Source organism: Hemitrygon akajei, chromosome 7, assembly GCF_048418815.1.
Source record: "Hemitrygon akajei chromosome 7, sHemAka1.3, whole genome shotgun sequence".
Taxonomy (NCBI): Eukaryota; Metazoa; Chordata; class Chondrichthyes; order Myliobatiformes; family Dasyatidae; genus Hemitrygon; species Hemitrygon akajei.
The window spans coordinates 177,564,457-177,584,836 of NC_133130.1; the positions used below are offsets into that span (position 1 = coordinate 177,564,457).

At 38.6% G+C, this 20,380-nt stretch overlaps 1 protein-coding gene across 3 annotated transcripts in view; it reads left to right on the forward strand.

Annotated features, from left to right (window-relative positions):
* Nucleotides 1-20,380, forward strand: part of ak8 (adenylate kinase 8) — a 146,020-nt gene that overhangs the window by 38,352 nt on the left and 87,288 nt on the right. The window contains exon 1 of one of the 3 annotated variants that reach the window (XM_073052697.1): nucleotides 6,908-7,032. The exons of the other annotated variants lie outside the window; for them this stretch is intronic. The gene's annotated coding sequence lies outside the window, so the exon portion shown is untranslated. Of the gene's footprint in view, nucleotides 1-6,907; nucleotides 7,033-20,380 lie in introns of those variants that run through there. 3 annotated transcript variants of the gene reach the window in all.

A 20,380-nucleotide genomic window follows, 5' to 3' on the forward strand; every position in this document is an offset into this window, starting at 1 on the left:
AAAATATATGCGAAGAATATAGAATAGGCATGTTAATGCCAATAAGGGTTAACATATGAGAAGCGTTTGATGGCTCTGGGCCTGTACTCGCTGAAGTTTGAAAGAATGAGGGGGGGAATCTCATTGGAATGTATCAAATATTGAAAGGCCTAGAAAGAGTGAATGTGGAGAGGATGTTTCCTATAGTAGGGAGTCTAGTACCAGAGGGCACAGCCTCTAAATAGATCGCTGCCCATTTAGAACAGAGATTAGGAGGAAATTCTTTGGGCAGAGGGTAGTGAATCTGAGGAAACCATTGCCACAAATGACTGTCAAGGCCAAGTCATTGAGTATATTTAAAGTGGAGGTTGATAGGTCAGGGCGTTAAAGGTCACGGAGGGAAGACTAGGAGAATGGGTTTGAGAAGGATAATGGTTCAGTCATGAAGGAATGGCAGAGCAGACTCGATGGGCTGAATGGCCTAATTTGCTCCTATGTCTTATGGTTTTATTGTCTAATAACAAAAATAATGGAAATACAAATGAAATTAGAAAAACAGCGAGAAATTTAAAATATATAATGTAGCCAACATGAACATATAAATAAGTTTAGGGGCAAGTCCATTGAGCCTGCTCTACTATTTAATCATTTAATCTGATTGCTAACTCTGCAATGTCATCTATTCATGTAATCTTTCACCTCCCTGCTTATCAAGATTCTATCTACTTCTCTGTTAGAAACCTCTGCTCAAACCTTTCTTTGAGGGAGAGAGTTCTAAAGACTCAAAACCTACTGAGCGAAAGAAAGCCTTATTCTTGTCCTAAAACAGCATCCTCTTATTTTGAGAAGAGTTCTAGGTTTTCAAACCAGCTCCACATACATAACAATCATACGGAAAGTGAGACAGTGTCTTTACTTCCTTATGAAGTTAAGGAGGGTTTGGGTTGTCACTGAACATTAACAAACTTATACAGATATACCGTTCAAAGTACCCTGACTGGCTGCAGCATGGTCTGGAATGTGAATTCGAATGCACAGGAATGTAAGAAGTGGTAGATGTAGAGAGTAGTGGACTCTGCTAATACATTACAAGCACGTTCCTCTCCTCTCCACCTACAGGAGGCGCTGCCTGGGGAAGGCAACATGCATTAAAGATCCCCACCATCTAGTCTATACCCTCTTTTTGCATCTACCATCAGGCACAAGGTGCAGAAGGCTGAAGTCCCACACCACTAAGTTTCAAGAACAGCTACTTCTCATCAACCATTTGGTTCTTGAACCAAGTGACAAAACCTAATCGCCTGTACAGTTTAGCAATACTGTGACCACTCTGATCACTTTGCACTAATGTGGACTGTTTTTTTCTTTGTTCTATTTTTGTTTTTAATTTGTTTAATTTATGTTTTTGTTGTGAGTGCTGCTTATATGATGTTATGTGCCTTTGATACTTGTGCATGTATGTACTTATGCAGATGTCAATCAACTCAACTTTATAGAATTTTCAGGAGTGCATATCATAATCCTCTTGCATTATTAGTATACTAAGTGCTGAGGCTGTTGAGATATTAAACTAATTCATTAACTTGTTTTAGTTTCAACTTTAAAGCATGACATTTTATGGAACCAAACAAATGAATGCGGCTAAATATGTTCCATTTATATGACCACCAAACTACTTTTAGCTATGATGACTTTCTTCCATTAAAGGTGAGAGTTGCTGAAATGTTTATTTCCCTCCCAATAGAGAAATTGAATGGTAGTTTATTTTTCAATTATTAGCTGCGATCAATTTTGTGTACTTTTAATAATAGTACAGTAATAGCTCAAAGGTAATGGCAATCAATTTATGAATATACTATTCAGGAATTCACTATTTATGAATATACAATTCAGGAATATACTATAATAGATCTTCTAAATGTTAATTTTAAATTTCCTGCCCTTGTTATCTAATCCCTCCATGGCCTCTCATCACCCTATCTTTTTAATGTCCTCCAGCCCTATAACCTTCTATGAGCTTGATACTTCTCTGGACTCATTATTATCCCAAGTTTAATTGCTTGGCTATTGATGGCTATCCCTCCAGCTTAGAAGGGATTGAACTTCCCTCACTAATCCTTTATGCTTCTCCATTTTCTTCCCTTAAGATATTCTTTAAAACCTACTTCTCTAACTATGTTTGATTATATTTCTTTGTCAAATTTGCTAATATGGAATGCTTAGAAATCTTATACTACATTAATGATGCTACATAACACAATTTGTTGTTGTTAGAAATAGGATTTCCTTCTTTTTGGTATACTAAACATCCATTGCATCCAGTGCTAATACCTAACCAGATGCTTTCCAAAGGTAGTGGATGATGAAAATTTTACTGTAAATTTACAGAAAAATGGTATTATCTTCAATTTCTATATTTAAAAATAATTTTTATCCTCATTTAGGGCAAATCTATTCCTCAAGATGCATAGATAGGTGACACTAAGCAAGGCAGCTGCTGACATTGTTGTTTACCCTGTCTTACTATAGTTCGAAAAAAATGATAAGCGAGTACTGCTGGCAGTACCACTATTGAGACACCCACTGAATGCTCTGCATTAGTTTATGCTTGCTGTGTGCAGTTTGGAAGATGTTTGAGCGGTTAGTTCTGATGCAACCTCATCATTTTTTCCAATCACAATGGAATGTATCTTTCCATCCACATAAATGGAACAAAATGTATACTGTACTCTTGGTCTTATACCAATTGGTGAACACTAATTGTAGGCTCCACTCTGAAGCTCCAATGTATTTCACTACAGGAAGATTTGCAACAAGTGTGTATCTGATACTGGAAAAATGACTGCACATCAAGTGCTTGGTCCTTTTGCATAAAAATCAATCCGAATTTGCAGATTTTAGAGTCATATTCCATTTCAGAATAGATTGTTAGAAATAAAAAGACCCCCATACCAGGAAACGTTGTCCTCTCATAATAAGAACTCATAATGCCAGTTTAACATTTGTAGCTCCAATCAAATTAATGATGCCTAATATTACAATATTAAATGTTAGGAAATGTCCACTGGGAAGTTCTGAGTCAGAAAATTGTAAATTCAAACTGCTTTCCAAGGTAGAGTAAAATATTCTAGTCAATATTTATCTCTCAGTCAGTCAAATAAATCAAATTATCTGTAGTTTAGCAACATGTTGCTTGTGGAAGTTTGTTGTGTGCAATCTAGCTGCTGCATTTACTACATTACAGTAAGATTTACAGAAAGATGTTGTTTCCTTCTTGGCATTGCTGCCAGCTGCACCTCCAACAGTGACCAACAGGGTCAGCTTCAGGGTCATCCGCCTGGGGCCACCATTCATTGATGTTTTGCTCCTTTAGCCCTGGTACATCTCCTGATAGCAGAGTAGCAGCAGGGACATCTGAACCTCATTCCAGTCACTGCCATATCATGGAGTAACTTTGTCATCGATGTGCCGACGAAACCCTGGCATCTTACCTCCACAGGATAGATGATGGTCCTCCAGCTAGCTTCCTTACACTCAGATGACAGGTCTGAGTACTTCAGCCTCATCTGCTTGTGGGCAGACTCCAACACTTCCTCCTAGGGGATGGTTAACTCAATAAGGAGGACTGTCTTGGTGGCTGTGGACCACAGTACTGTGTCTGGGTGGAGAGATGTGGTGGTGATTTCCATGGGGAACAGTAGCTGCCTACTGAGATCTGCCCTCATGTTCCACTCCTTACCTGTGGAGATGAGTCCTGAAGGAACTCTTGGACAGTAATTAATTATACGGCATGGAAATAGGCCCTTTGGTCCAATGTATCCTTGCTGACCAAGTTGATTAACTGAGCTAGTCTTATTTGCCTGCATTTAGATGATACCCCCTAAGTCTTTTCTATCCATGTATATCTCTAAAAGTCTTTTAAACCATGCAGTTGAACCCACCTCTATAGCTTTCAAAAGCAGCTCATTCCATGTACCAATCACTCTCTGTGTGAAGAAGTTTCTCCTCAGGTCCCCTTTAAATCTTTCCATTCTCACCTTAAACTTATTCTTCTAGTTTTGGTCTCCCCAACAATGAGAAGATGACTGTAACCGTTCATCTTTTCTGTGCCTCTCATGATTGTACATCCTTCTCTAAGGTTATCCCTCAGCCTCTTATTTCCAAGAAAAGTAGTCCCCCTCCTATCCAGTCACTTCTTGTAACTCAAGCCCTCCAGTCCTAGCAACATCTTTGTAAGTCTTTTCTACACCCTTTCCAATGTAATGATATCCTTCTTATAGCTAGGTGATTAGAACTGAGGACAATACTCTAAGTGTATTCTCACCACAACGGCCTGTACAATTGTAACATGATGTCCCAACTCCAATAGCCAGTGCTCAGATTTATGAAGGTACTCAGGCCAAACATTGTCTTCACCACCCCATGTAACTACATGCCATTACTGGTCTTTAATTTTGTGTTTATACACCTTGGTTTTTCTTTTCTGCAGCACTCTCCAGAACTTTAACATATTAACAAATCTTCCATTGTCTGTAAAACACTTTGGAAACATCTTGTGTTCATGAAGGCCACTTAAAAAAGGTCTTTCTTTGATAGATAGATACTTTATTGATCCCAAAGGAAATTACTGTGTCACAGCAGTATTACAATGAAATTACTTGTCACACGTGCACAGATATACAAATACTAGAAAAGAAGTAAGAGAGAATAAAAAAAAGTTGCTTTAAAATGAGATCTACAAGGTTTACAAGTCAAATATTACAAGATTTCCAAGTTCATACTGATAAGATGGTAGTGCAAGAATTGTCGTAATATTATATAGTAATGGGTGCACATTCACACCGTCCAGATAAGAATTGATGGTAGTATTGCACAGCATGTCTGTGATAGCAGGGTGTGGTAAACAGAGCTTAAACAGAGCTCTGGTGAACAGAGATTAATAACAGTCTAATAGGAGGGGGTCATCACTTCCCTGGCTACAGGTTAACTCTTTATAGAGCCTAATGGCCGAGGGTAAGAATGCCTCATATAGCGCTCTTTGGAGCAGCGCAGTTGTCTTAGTCTATTATTGAAAGTGCTCCTCTGTTCAGCCAAGGTAGCATGCAGAGGTTACTTCAATATGAGCATTGCTTTTAAAATTTGTTGCTGTTTGAAATAACAGATATAACATTGCTTCATGTGATGAAATGAATAAAATATCAACTCATTTTTACTTGTTAGGAAATTAAGATAGAGTCATAAACTGCGGTAAAATGGGCAGCTGGCCTGCATGTAGCCTGATGAAGGCCCAGTGCCTACTGGAAATTGTTGTTCTGGCCTTATTTTTATAATTAGAATCAGGTTTATTATCACTAATATATGTCATGAAATTTGTCGTTTTGTGGCAGCAGCACAGTGCAAGACAAAAAATTGCTATAAGTTACAATAAGGATGTACGAATAAAAAAGTGCAAAAAAAGAGTAAAATAGTGAGGTAGTGTTCATGGACCATTCAGAAATCTGATGGTGGAGAAAGGGCAACAATTATACCAGTGCCCAAGAAGAGCAGGATGAGCTGAGTTAACAACTGTCACTCACATCTATGGCGGTGAAGTGCTTTGAGGGGTTAGTTATGGCTAGAATCAACTCCTGCCTCAGCAAGGACATGGAACCCTTGCAATTTGCCTATTGCTACAATAGGTCCACGACAGACATGAGCTCATTGGCTCTCCACACTGCTTTGGATCACCTGAACAATACAAATGCCTATCAGGATGCTGTTTACTGACTGCAGCTCGGCGTTTAACACCATCATTCCTACAGTTCTGATTGAAAAGCTCCAGAACTTGGGCCTCCGTACCTCTGTCTGCAAATGGATCCTCAGCTTCCTAACTGGAAGGCCATAATCTGTGCAGGTTAGAAATAGCATCTCCACCTCACTGCCAATCAACACTGTGCACCTCAAGGATGTGTGCTTAGCCCACTGCTTTACTCTCTCTACATTCAATACTGTGTGGCTAGGCACATCTGAAATGCCTCCTATAAATTTGCTGATGATACAACCATTGTTGGCAGAATCTCAGATGATGATGAGAGGGCGTACAGGAGTGAGATATACCAGCTAGTTGAGTGGTGTTGTAGTAACAACCTTGCACTCAACATCAGTAAGACCAAAGAACTGATTGTGGACTTCAGAAAATGTAAGGCAAGAGGAACACGCACGAGTCCTCATTGAGGGATCAGAAGTGGAGAGAAGGCAAGACAGCGGCTATATTTCATTAGGAGTTTGAGGAGATTTGGTATGTCACCAAAACTGGCAAATTTTTACTGATGTACAGTGGAGAGCATTCTAACTGGCTGCATCACCATCTGGTATGGGGATTTACTGCACAGGATCGAAGTAAGCTGCAGAGAGCTGTAAAGTTAGTCCATTCCCATCATGGTCACTGGCTTCCGTAGTATCCAGGGCATCTTCAAGGAGTGGTACCTCAAAAAGGAGGCGTCCATCATTAAGGACCTCCATCAGCCAGAACATGCCCTCTTTCTCACTGCTACCATCTCTCTTATAAAAATATATAGTTCAATTAAACAAATAGTGCAAAAAAGAGAAATAAAATAGTAGTGAGGTAGTGTTCATGGGTTCAATGTCCATTCAGAAACTGGATGGCAGAGGGGCCCCTCTGCCATCCAGTTTCTGAATGGACATTGAACCCATGAACACTACCTCACTACTATTTTATTTCTCTTTTTTGCACTATTTGTTTAATTGAACTATATATTTTTACCTGTAATTCACAGTTTTTTTCTTTCTCTATTATTATGTATTGCATTGTACTGCTGCTGCAGAGTTAATAAATTTCATGACCTATGCTGGTGATATTAAACCTGATTGATTCTGATTCTGGAGCTGTTCCTAAAACATTGAGTGTGTGTCTTCAGGCTCCTGTACCTCCACCCTGATGACAGTAGTAAGAAGAGGGCATGTCCCAGATGGTGGAGGGTCCCCTATGATGGATGCCACCTTCTTGAGGCATTGTCTTTTGAAGACGTCCCCGATGGTGGAGAGGCAACTCAGGTGAGCTAATTACTTTGGACACTGGAAAATTGAGCTGATCTGCATGCGGTTAAGCTCCACAATGGAGGGAGAGGTAAACAGTAGGGAGGAAAACGCACAACTTCACATAGCAGATTTGATGTCAGGAGTAGCCACTACTGTAAAGTAAATCTTAAATATAGATTGACTTTTCTTCAGCAGCCTCCATCTGTTTGGGTCACTGTAGAATCAGAAAAATGAGCAGAATTTTTACTTCTTCATTGGAATCTAGAAATTGAATTTGGCAAGTATTTAGCAAGTTTGACAATTTGTGCAAGTGTTTTTGTTAAAACATATTCTTCTCCAAACTAATATAAACAATCCTTGCCTCAACTGAGAAACTGCAAAAGATTGCCTTATGGCAGTTTATTTTGAAAATGGTGTAAAGTAACTATGTACCTGTGTTTAATGGAAGTAAAACAGAAACTTATTCAAATTAATTTATATGGTGATGCACCATCAATAACTCTCGGAGACGGGAAGCGAACGATAGGCTTTTATTAGCTGCAAGAGACCACGATTAGCGGCAAGAGACCACCACACAACATCCTGGAGACTGAGAGAGGAGCAGTGCCTCCAATTGCCTGTATACAGGGGTCTGTGGGAGGAGCCACAGGAGCAGTCAGCAGAGGGGCGTATCCAGACAGGTATATGTAGTTCACCACATATGGGTTTGCTTTTCCCTAGGTGCACCTGCAGTAGACATGTTATTAAGCTATGTCAATATTTTGTTGCCTTTACAAACTATTTATTTTGTCCCCCAGACTTATGAAAGCTTGGCAGCCTTTCAGCTTGCTTTGTGGTGCTGCAAAATATGACATTTTCCTTAAGTTTCAGCCTCAAGGTTTTAAATAGATTGGAGGTAGAAATTTGTCTTTGGTCTCAATCACTAAATACACAATATATATTAGCAGCTAGATTTCCACAATTCATCTCTGTTGATTACATTGGAGTTTGCTTGATTAAAGCAGACCTTGCTTCATATCATCCATCCCTAACTCTTCTTCAGCCCTCCTGCTGCTGAAACCCTCATCCATACTTTATTACTTCCAGACTTTGCTTTTCTAGTGCTATCCTGGCTAAACTCCAGCCCTTGACATTTTAAATTTACTTTATCCAAGACTCTGCTGAATGTCTCATAATTTTCGCTGTCTTATTCCCCTGGTGCCACTGACTTCTCAGTTTTGTACCACCACAAAACTCCACAACTTCACTGGTACCTATCTTTCCAATCATTCCCACCTCTAAGGATTACCCAATATCCTATCAATTGTTGCCTCTTGTGAATTCCAAACTTTCCCTAACCTATCCTTAGTCCCCCAAAAGGAAATCTGTATCTAAACCTTTGCAACTCTTTTAAGATGCTCCTTAAACAAATTTCTGATTGACCTTTTTTCCATGTCCTAATACCTGTTTATGTGACACAAGAACATAAGAATTAGAGCAGGAGTAGGCTATTAGCCCAGCAAGCCTGCTCTGCTATAATCAAGCAGGTCACAGCTGATTATGCAATAGACTCTGTTCCACCTACCTGTCTTTTCTCCATAACTCTTAATTACTCCTCTATGCAAAAATCTATCCAACTGTGTCTTAAGTATATTTACTGAGGTAGTCTGTATTGCTTCCCTGGGTAGAGAATTACACAAATTCACTACTCTGTGGGAAAGGCAGTTTCTCCTCATCTCTGTCCTAAGTATATTGAGGTTGTGTCCCCGAGTTCTAATCTCACTTAACAACTTTCCTGCCTCTATTTTATCAATCCTTTTGACAATTTTATATGTTTTAATAAGATCTCCTCTCTTCTTCTGAATTCCAGCAACTATGGTCCCAGGTGACTTTTTTTTCCCCCTCATGGACGAATTCTCTTATCTCTGGAATCATCTTTGTGAACCTTTTCTTCACCACCTCCAAAGTAAGCATATCTTTCCTCAAGTAACAAGACCAGAACTGAAGCAGTACTCAAGGTGCAGCCTCACCAGTATCCTGTACAGTTGCATCATAACCACCCTGCACTTAAATTCAATCCCTCTAGCAATGAAGACCAACATTCAATTTGCTTTTCTGAAAATGGCTGCACCTGCAAACCAACCCTTTGCAATTCATGCACAAACACTCCCAAAGTTCCTCAGTTTTTCACTGTTTAAATAATAATCTAATCTTCTATTTATCCTTCTAAAATGATGACCTCACATTTGCCAGTGTTGTACTCCATCTACCGGACCCTTGCCCATTCACTTAACCCATCTATAGTTCTCTGCAGACTCTCTGCATCCTCTACACAAATGGTTCTTCCACTCAATTTAGTGTCATTGGCAAACTTAGATACAGCCAGTTCCCTCGTCCAAATTGTTATATATGTCATGAACAGTTTCAGGCCCACCACTGACACCTGCAACGCTCTGCTCACCATTTACTGCTAACCAGAGAATCATCCATTTATCCCAATTCTCTGCCTTCTACTGTTTAATCAATGCTAATGTATTTTCCCCAACTTGAGGCATCTTTGTCTTCTGGGATAAGTTTTTTATGTGGCACGTTATTGAACACCTTCCAGAAGTCCAAGTATACAACATCCAGCTGTTCCCTTCCAGTCATTGTGCTCATTATATCTTCAAAGAACTCCAGTAAGTTTGTCAAACAGGATCTGCCCTTCAAGAATCCATGCTGTGTCTGTCTGATGGAACTATTTCTATTCAGATGCCTCACTATTTCTTCAAGCATTTTCCTGACAAGAGACATTAAGATATCTGGCCTATAGTTCCCTGCATTTTGCCTACCTTCTTTTTTTTGGAGTGACATGTCAATTACTGTCTTCCAATCTCCCAAGACCTGCCCAGAGTTCAGAGAATTTTGATAAATTATCACAAATAAGTCCACTATAACTTCCACCATTTCTTTCAGTACCCTGGAATGCATCCCGTAGGACCAAGGGACTTATCCATAGGCTCACTAATGTGCTCATCTCTACCTCTTTAATAACAATGATTGTATTGTAAAATGGCAAAGTTTGTCCATTAATGGCTTTAAAAATGTTGAATAAAGTGGCTATTCAGTTGCAACTTTTTGACTGTGTTTTCAGAATTTCATCTGTTTTGAAGAATTTAATCTTAAAAATGTCGTTGCTTTTCCAACTCATCTGAAGCTTCTTGTAAAAATTGTTTAATGTGTTAGAAAAGCATTCAGATATGTTTAAAAATGGTGTTTTACAGCAGCAGTACAGTGCAATACAAAAAAATTAAATTAAAATATTATATATTAAAAATTAGAAAAAGATAGCAAAATTAGTAAGCTTGTGTTCATGGGTTGGTTCATGGTCTGTTCAGAAATCTGATGGCAGAGGGGAAGATGCTGTTCCTAAGATATTGAGTATGTGGCTTCAGGCTCTGTTTTAAGTTTCATAAATAGAATCAAAAGGAAGGGGAGTCCATTTCACCATACATGGCTGAATTGAAGACATTGAGCATTGACAGTTCAAATATGGGCTTGATGTTGCATCAAGAGATTGTTTAGATTGTGGAATCTCACAAGAAAGCATTAAAAAAACGCTTCTAACTGAAGTACAAATTAAATTTAAAGGACCAGTTGAAATTGCTGTATCAATGGAAACAGCAGACAATGACACAATTGAGTTGCAGTCAGGATTGAAAGTGAGCATGAACAAAATTGCATTGTCTAAACAGAAGCGTGCCTGGCTGAACAAGTTGTCTTACCGTTGTGGCAGAGGCTCACACTAAACCAATGCAGGTTTAAAGGTGAAACTTGCAGAAAATGCAACAAAGTAGAACACATACAAAAAACGTCAGGCAGACAAAACAAATGGAATGGACAGGGAAGAGAAAAAACTAAAAAGTCAAATTGCGGTTTCAAAAAGAGCACTAATCTGCAATGCTGTTGATGAAAAATCTAATGAGTGGTTAGTCTTGAAATGTACAATGTGAAAACTAACAATAACCAAGCAATATGGCAAATTGAACAGCAACTCAATTAAAATGGTAGCGGACACTGTCTCAGCTGTTCCAGTCAATCCACAAAATGAATTTGAATGGCATTTCAAAGATACTGAACTAAAGCCTGCAGATGTTCAACTAAGAACTTATATGGAAGAAGAGGTAACTCCTGTGTAAATGACATTCGTAACAGTGAAATACCACAACCAACGTCACATTGAGCTTGTATGCGGTAAAAAGAGGAGGGCCAGCATTGTGGGGTCATGACTGGCTGAGACAGCAACCTGATTGAAGATCCATCCACTATTTGCATGCCACATTCCCTGTAATAGAGTCAACTGAAAACAAATTAAGAAAGATACTGGATGATACATCATGAATCATTGCCGGAAGGACCATGCTTCTCAGGGAGTTCGTGAAAGAGATTAAAGCAGTGGTCTGAGGATAACAGTTTTTGTTGGAAATATGTCTGAGAAAACTTCCAGTACGTCAGTCAGGTAATTACTTGTGAAATGTGGCTTGGTTTTAAGCTGGAAGAGAGCTCAAGGAGCTTCAGGAAAGTTGTAAACATTCAGCTTTTGTGAGTATAAATAATCAGAATCTGCTTTGTGTGCACAAGCTATTGCATGAACTTCCAAGTGGGAGACAAAAAAGCTGCTTGTAAAAGTTAATGCAAAAACCAAAGCCCAGTTGGATGAATGAAAGGCCGAAAAGAATGGAGTCAATGGAGATCTGAAAACAAAGGATTCATCAGATGATGTTGTGGATGAGAAAACCAAGAGCAGAGATCAGATCGTAAAGGGACCAATAGAAGGATTAACAAGAGAATACTCTAGTGAACTAAATGCACCTTCCCAAGATTAAGATGTGCAACCGTGAAGGAAGAAAAAGGAAACAAAAGAGGAGGATAACATAAGTGCTATGAAAGTGGAAAAGGATAAATGAGATCTAAGTTCTTGAGAAATGTGTGTGTGTGTGTGTGTGTGTGTGTGTGTAGCTGAGGTGAATTCTATATTGAGTTTGAGTTTATAACTAAGCAGGGAGGAGTGCTGTGTATTTAATATTTTAAAAATATTTGAGTAATATTGTAAATATATTGTTTGATTAAACATTCTTTGTTGTTTACATAAAGTATTGTGGGTTATATGTAAAGGTACATAAATGGCTTATGTCATTGCACCATCACGTCAAACGTGCATGCCTAGCATAAAATAAAAAGTTTTCCTTACAAAACATAACAAAAGGGAATTGGAGCAAAATTCATTTTACTCTGCAACATGAAAAGTGGGATTTTAATATCCCTAAATTCTTTCTTGATTGAATTAAATAACTCCTATCATTTTTATATGTTATTCTTCATTGTTTCAATTTCATACATCATAATTATGGTCATCCAGCAGTTTGATGTGTGGGCAGATTATCTAATCAAGTGTTTATTTTTGTTTTATTTTTGAATTCTAGATTATGTCCAAAATAAAACTAGTATATTATCACTTCCTTCCGTTGAAACAGGTCACAAGCATTAACCATATGCAAATTGCTTGTAATTATATTTCTTTTTTAATAGACTTTGTCTGGTTTGCTTTTGGTGCCTAGTATGCAATTAACCCCGATAACTAAATTTATGTTTGTGCAGTCAATTGTGAAATCCAGCAAGGATGAATTTTCGTACACCATTGTCTAATGTTCAGCTAGGTCAAGCCTGTATGTTTTATGCTCGTCCATTTGACTCCCAGGGTAGCTCTTTTCCCTGTGACATCTGCTCAGTTGCCTGTCCCTCTTCAGTTCCTGTACACATGCAGATGTTCCGTCCATAGATCAGTGCCGTGCTTAAGGAGCTCAGAGTACACAGGCTTTTGATGTCTGATAAAAAGAACCAACTCACTGGAGGTAAGGAGAGAATGATCAGAATGTCAATTAACCTTGGCTAAACAAGCTGGTGATCATCTGTGATACATTGTTCAGTTTATAATCATATACATGTTGATGATCGTGGCACCACTATAAACCTTGTGTATAAAGGTTTTTCTCCTGCCCTATCTGTAACACATGGTGGAAGTTTCTGATAACAATGATATAGATAAAACATTGTTCTAGTAGTTGAAATAACTCCAATATGAATAAAAACAGAAACATTTGACATGACACATGGATATACTTTTAATCCTGTATAGCCAATGCAAACAAAGTGCATGGTTAAAATTATTGCAGAGTGCTGTTAGTCATTTTTAAGAATAGGTTTATTTTTAGTCATCCAAAATTGAACTTAATGAATTTATGGACATTTAGCGCAAGCAAGGCCCAAATTACATTTTAGCACAAAATTATATTAAATCCCTGTCAATATCCAACCCTGTTCTGTTAGCCTGGCAAAGAGGGAGTACTTTAAGATGCACTTAACTCATCACAGAACTCAATGCATTTTTCTGGTTGGACTGCCATGAGAACTTCCAGTTTTTGTTTCTCAAGTTCGAGTGTCCATGCCAGGAACAGCAGACTCAAAAACAATTACTTTCCCCAAGCAGTAAGGCTGCTCAACCCCTCCACAGCCCCCACCACCACTACTTTATCATTTCTTGTCAATGTCACCTTATGTACAGACACTCCTGTGCCTAGCATCTCTTTATGGACATACAATTAATCTATATGTATAAGCTATCTTATGTATTTATATTTATTGTGTTTTTTTCTAATTGTGTTGCTTATCTTAGTGTGTTATTTATATGCTGTATCAGATCCAGAGTAAAAATTATTTTGTTCTCTTTTACACTTGTATACTATAAATGATATTAAACTGTCTTGAATATTGAATCTTGTTTAACCATGCTAAACTCTACTTGCTGATTACAGGCAGTTTTCTTATCAGCTTAAGTTATAGAGGAAAAGTAGTATTGGCTTCACTTGCCTCTGTGCTTAACTGGCTCCACAGCCGGTGGACTCACTTTCAGTGAATCTGCAGCTCTCTTCCCATGTATTATTTGGTTATTTTAAAAAAAATTATTTCACATGATTTGTACTTTCTTGTCCATTGGATGTTTGTCGTTTTCTGTTGTGTGTGGTTTTTCATGGATTCCATTGTGTTTCTTTGTTTTGTGGCTGCCTGCAAGACGATGAATCTCAAGGTTGTATACAGTATACGTACTTTGATAATAAATTTACTTTGAACTTTGAACTTTAAAGTTGGTGTTGGAGGAGGAAGCAACAACATCTTCATTAGCCAGCATGAGCTGTAGCTTAACCTATTCCAATTATACATAAGTAGGAATGCTCAGCATGTAGGCTATATATGCTGAGTCAGGTTCTAAGAGCGGTGTATCAAAAGGCAGTCTTGTTCCACCCAAACTGTGACAGACTTCCTCAACCCCTTGCAGCAACACCTACTGCCTACTGGTTACTTTCTTCCTAGTGGCTGCCAAAGTTACAACAGTCCTTGACCCATTTGCCTCTTGCAGATACCATTGTTGTGTAAGCAACTAAACTAAGTAGGTCGCCAATGTTGTCTTCCTTATAGAAACATCAGTCGGCAAGGGACCACCAAATAATTTAAAGCAGGGGTGGCCAAGCTTTTACATTCCATGTGTCAATTTTTTCACGCTCGAGCTCAGATGCAATTTTTTCACGCATGAATTCTATATTAACATATTTTTACAAGAATTGAATGGGGGTACAAGAGTTGTATGGCACATCTGAACTCATGAGTTGTCTTTTGTTTGTCATATCCAGTAACAATTTGGATGAGAATATAGGTGGCCTGAAAATCCATGGTGTGGTGGACAGTGAATTGTGGGGTTTGTCTAAAGTCTAAGATCAACTGGGAAAGTGGACAAGCAAATAGATGGAATTTAACTTGGACAAGTGCAAAGTTATGCATTTTAGGAAGGTAAACTAGGGTAGGACTTGCACTGAAAATGGCAGCGCTGGGGAGTTGGTAGAACAGAGAGGCTTAGGGTTAGAGGTACATAGTTCAACGTAAGTAGCCACACAGATAGACAGGGTGATGCAGAAGGCCTATGGCACGATTGACTTAATTGAAAGGAATATTGAGCCCAAGAGTTAAGAGTTAAGATGCCATGTTACAGCTGTACAGTTGGTGAGACCACCTGTGGAATTTTATATGCATTTCTAGTCACCATACTGTGCAAACACTCTGATTAAGTTGGAGAGACCATAAGACTTCGGAGCAGAATTAGGCTATTTGGCCTATCGAGTTTGCTCCACCATTTCATCATGGCTGATTTATTATCCCTTTCAACCCTATTCTCCTGCCTTCTCCCTGTAACCTTTGATGCCCTTAATAATCAAGAACATATCAACCTCCACTTAAAAATATACCTAATGACTTGGCCTTCTCAGTCAATTGTGGCAATAAATTCTAAAGAGTCATCACCCTCTAGCTAAAGAAATTCTTCCTCATCTTTGTTCTAAAGGGATGTCCTTGTATTCTGAGGCTGTGCCCTCTAGTCCTAGACTCACACAATAGGGAACATCCACTCTATGTCCATTCAATCTAGGCCTTTCAATATTCAATGGTTTTCAATGACATCCCATCTTATTCTTCTAAACTTTAGTGAGTACAAGCCTAGAGCCATTAAATGCTCCTCATGTGCTAACCTTTTCATTCCCAGTTAACACTCCTCTGGACCCAATCTGAGAGAGTGCTGAAAAGATTCACAAGAATGTTGCTGGAACTGGAGGGCTTGAATTATGAGGAGATGTTGGATATGTGGTCCTATTTACCAGGAGTGAAGGATGCTGAGGGTTTACAAAAATGTGTTGAGAATAAATAAGCTAGATAAGTCTTTTTCCCAAGACAAAGGTTTAAGATAAGAGGGAAAAAGATTTTAAAGGGAACTGAGTGGCAACTTATTCACATGGGAGGGTGCATTGGATACATGGAATGTGCTGCCAAAAGAAGTGATAGAGGCAGGTACAATTACATTTAAAAGGCAGTTGGACAGGCTTGTGGGTAAGAAAGGTTAAGAAGAAGATGACAAATACTGGCAGATGGGGCTTTATCAGAAAGGCATCCTGGTTGACATGGATGAATTGGAAAAGGCCTTTTTCTGTACTGTATAGCTCTATGACTAACTCAACTGCACAGTAATTATCTTCATTTTTTCTTTGTGTGACTGTCAATCCTTTTTAAGGGCACAGCTACAGTACTTCTCTCATCATACTCTCCAAAGTAGACTGTAGAATGATGATGCCATATAAAATAACACCATGCTAAAAATGGACCCTCCTGCCTTTCATTTACTCATAGTGTTGTGCTGACTGCTAGCGAAAACCATATATTGTTTTTTTTCTTTTAGAAACTTTGCCCCTGGACTCTTCATCTCTGTGCTGCTTAACAATGCTATCTTTTGGCCTTCCTCCTACCAGAACCTTGATATGTTCACTCATGTTGGTGCTTCACCACATGCACAACTACCTACATCCTTCTGTCACACACAGCATGCCCAGTCTCTGTGCTGGTGCTTTAAACAGAGAGGGACAGAGAGACAGACAGACTGAGTGCTCCATTTATTTTTCCCATCCCTTCCATCTCAGTAACTTAAAATATATTTGTTCTCTCACTTTGATGTGCCTTCTGTTTCTTTTTCCAGAGAATCGGCCCTAACCAGTAAGTATCTCCAGTATTTAATATTTTTATTGCAGATTTCCAATCCCTGCAGTTTTTTTTTTGCTTTTGAAATATTCAAAGTACATTTGTCAAAGGGGAGAAAGAATGAAAGTACCAAGGAGCTGAAAGTTAAACAAAACTTTTGAAAAATTAAGCAGGTAAAAAGAGTAGATATTTTAAATCACAAACTAGAGAAAATCTGCAGATGCTGGAAATCCAAGCAACACACACTCACAACATTCTGGAGGAACTCAGCAGGCCAGACAGCATCTATAGAAAAAACTACAGTCAATGTTTCAGGCCGAGATCCTTAGGCAAGACCCTCAATCCAGTATTTTGTATGTGTTGCTTGGGAACCCATGCCTTAGAAACTATAACATAAAATTAAACATTTCAGAGAATATGGTAGCAAGGCAAAAAATAGAACGGTGATAGGTAAATGTGTGGCTGTAGAGCTTGTACAGGTGAGAAGGCTTCAAATACATGGTTTATTGGGCTGTCTTTCAGGGCAGGTGGGACATGTACAGGAAGGAACTGAAGGAGCACCAATATTCTTGCAGGAAGGTTTTCTACTGTGTCTTGGGAGGGTTAGTTTACCTTGACAGAGGTGTAGGAACCAGAAAAGTATGTCAGCAAATGGAAGGATTGAGGGAAAGGTAGATGTTTGGTTGAGTAAAGCTGAAAGGAAGGACAGGTTGAGCCAGGTTAATAAACACAATGTGGCTTATGAGCTGAAGTGTATTTATTTCAGTGTAAAGATTATTGCAGGTAAGACTGATGAATTTAGGGCTTGGAATAGTATATGTTGTAGCCATTACAGAGACTTGGTTGAGAGAAAGGCAGGACTGGCAGCTCAATGTTCCAGACGCAATAGGGGAAGGTGTAAAAGAGTTGGGTGGCTTACATTACTGAGTATCACAGTCAGAGTTATAGAAAACATCATGATGACTAATCCAGTGAGGCAATATGGGGTAGAGTTCTAGAAAAGTAAATGAACTGTCAAGCAGTCACTATGATGGAGTTAACTATTGGCTTTCCAATAGCCAGATAGAGGAATGGAGAAATAAGTAGATTATGGAAAGGTATAATTACAACAGGGTTGTTATAGTGGATATATTTAAGTCAGTACTTTGCATTCACCAAGAAAGTAGACATAATGGATAGTGAGATCAGGAAAGGGTGCGTTGAAATCAAGAAAGGGGAGATATTGGGGAACTTTAAGTTGGATAAGTCCCCTGGGTCTGATGAGGGTTACCTTGAGTTATTGAGAGAGGCAAGAGAGGAGATTGCTGGGGCCATGATAATGATCTTTATATGCTCTTCAGTCACAGGCAAGGTCTGAGAGGACTGAAGAATAGGCACTGCTGTTCTTTTGTTGAAGAAAGGCAATGGGGACAATCAGGAAATTATAGCTTGGTGAGCCTCAAGTTCCATTTAAATTATTGGAGAAGATTTTGAAGGATCTAGTTGCATTTGAAAAATAAACAGATTTATTCCAAAAGTCACCATGCCTTACAAATGTGATTGAGTTGTTTTTAAGGAGGAGATGAAAATAATTGGTCAGGGCAGAGAAGTGGACGTTGTATACATGGACTTTAGTAAAACATTTGGCAAGGTCCTGAAGGAATGCTGATCCAGAAGATTAAGGCACATGAAATTCACAGAGACCTGGTAGATTATATTAAATATTGGCATGGTCATAAAAGATAGAGGGTAGTCATGGAGGGGTGTTATTCTGACTGAAGGTTGTAACCAGTGGTATTTCACAAGAATCAGTTCTGGGACCTCAGTTGTAAAAGTAATTTGGAGGAAAATGCAGGTAGACTGATTAGTAAGTTTGCCGATGACACAAAAATTAATGGATTGTGGTGAGCGAGGAAGGCTGTTAAAATATTCAGCAGGATATCAACCAACTGGAAATGTGGACAGAAAAATAGTAAGGTGAGACATCTCACTTTGAAAGATCAGATACAATAGGAAAGTGTACAGTAAAAGGCAAGACCTTTAGGAGCACTGATGTACAGAGAGATCTTGCAATGCAATTTCTCCATGAAAGTGACAACAGAAGTAGATAGGTGGCAAAGTAGTCACAGAGCATACTTGCCTTCTTTGGTCAGTGTTGAGTATAAAAGCCTGGAAATCATGTTCCCATTGTATAAAACTTTGGTTAAGCCACATTTAGAGTATTGTGTGCACTTCAGGATGCCACATTATAGTAAGGATGTGGAGGATTTGGAGAGGATGCTGCCTAGATTAGAGAGTATTAATTATAATGAAAGGCTAGACAAATGTAGATTGTTTTCTCTTGAGTGTTGGAGGTTGAGGGGTAAGCTCAGATAGATAATCAAAGTCTTTTTCCCAGGGTAGAAATGTACCTTTAAGCTGAGAAGGGGAAAGTTTAAAGGAGGTTCATGAGGCAAGCTTTTTTAAAATATTGAACAGATGATTGGAACATTCTGCCTGGTGAAGTGATTGGAAACAGATAGAATAGCAAAGTTTAAGAGGTATTTACACAGGCACATGAACAGGCAGGAAATGAAGGAATATAGACCATATACGGGCAGATGGGATTAGTTAAGATTGGCATCATGATCAACATAGACATTGTGGGTCAAAGTACCTGGTCCTGTGTTGTACTGTGTTCTACATTCTGTGTTCTTAAAAAGATGCTAGAAAAATTGGCATACACCCAGACATTATTGAAATGAATTTCCATAAAAAGACTGTTATAAAAATCAACTTTCAGAGTATTTTTGGAAAGGATTGGGATGTGGGGCGTCTTTGATTTGTTGGTGACTTGTACAGTGATGTTACTTATACACTGATATATAGTATTTTTCTAATATAAATAGGCATGATAGAATTCAGTTTATTTTTTACTTTGTACATTTGTTGTATTTGTTAAAATTTACATGAAGCAACCAAATAGTTAAATATAATAGTGCATTTTAATAGAATGCATGTAGTTCTGATCTTGAATTGATTTTACTTTAATTAATCACCTGCAATTTGTAAGGGAAAAGCTAAACATACCTTAATATACTCTTGTATTCTTCTTTCACTTCCTGATCTAGCCTCTTACCTCTTCTCCTCACCTGCCTATCACTTCCTCCTGATGCCCCTTCTTCTTCCCTTTCTCCCGTGATCCACTCTCCTCTCCTATCAGGTTTCTTCTCCAGCCCTTTATCTTTCCCACCTATCTGGTTTCACTTATCACCTTCTAGCTTGTCCTCCTTTCCCTCCCTCACCTTTTTATTCTGGCATCTCCCCCCTTCCTTTCCAGTCCTAATGAAGGGTTTCTGGCTGAAACATTGACTTTTTATTAATTTTTGTAGTTGCTGTCTTGCCTGCTGTTCCTCCAGCATTTTGTGTGTGTTGTTCTGGATTTCCAGCATCTGCAGAATCTCCTGTGTTTAAAATCTACTTTAAAATATATCTTAAACTCAAGAATTGTTTTTGCAGAAAACTGAAATATCCAAAAGAGGAGCAGCTTTATATATTGATGCAACTTGCACGCTGAGGATACCACAATACTTAATTGAATGGAATAGTTCCACATAGAAGCAGCCCCTCCATTATTACATGGGGATAAATTAGCCACATGATACTGTTCATAAGTAAATATGCTTCTTCCAAGTTTCTACTTTTTGGAATCATTTATTCTAAGGAAGGAGTCTTGAGCATTACTTGATGAAGTAACACTTGAATAAATTTAATTTTGTGTGTTGAGCATACTGATGATACACGGCTTGCTTTTGTA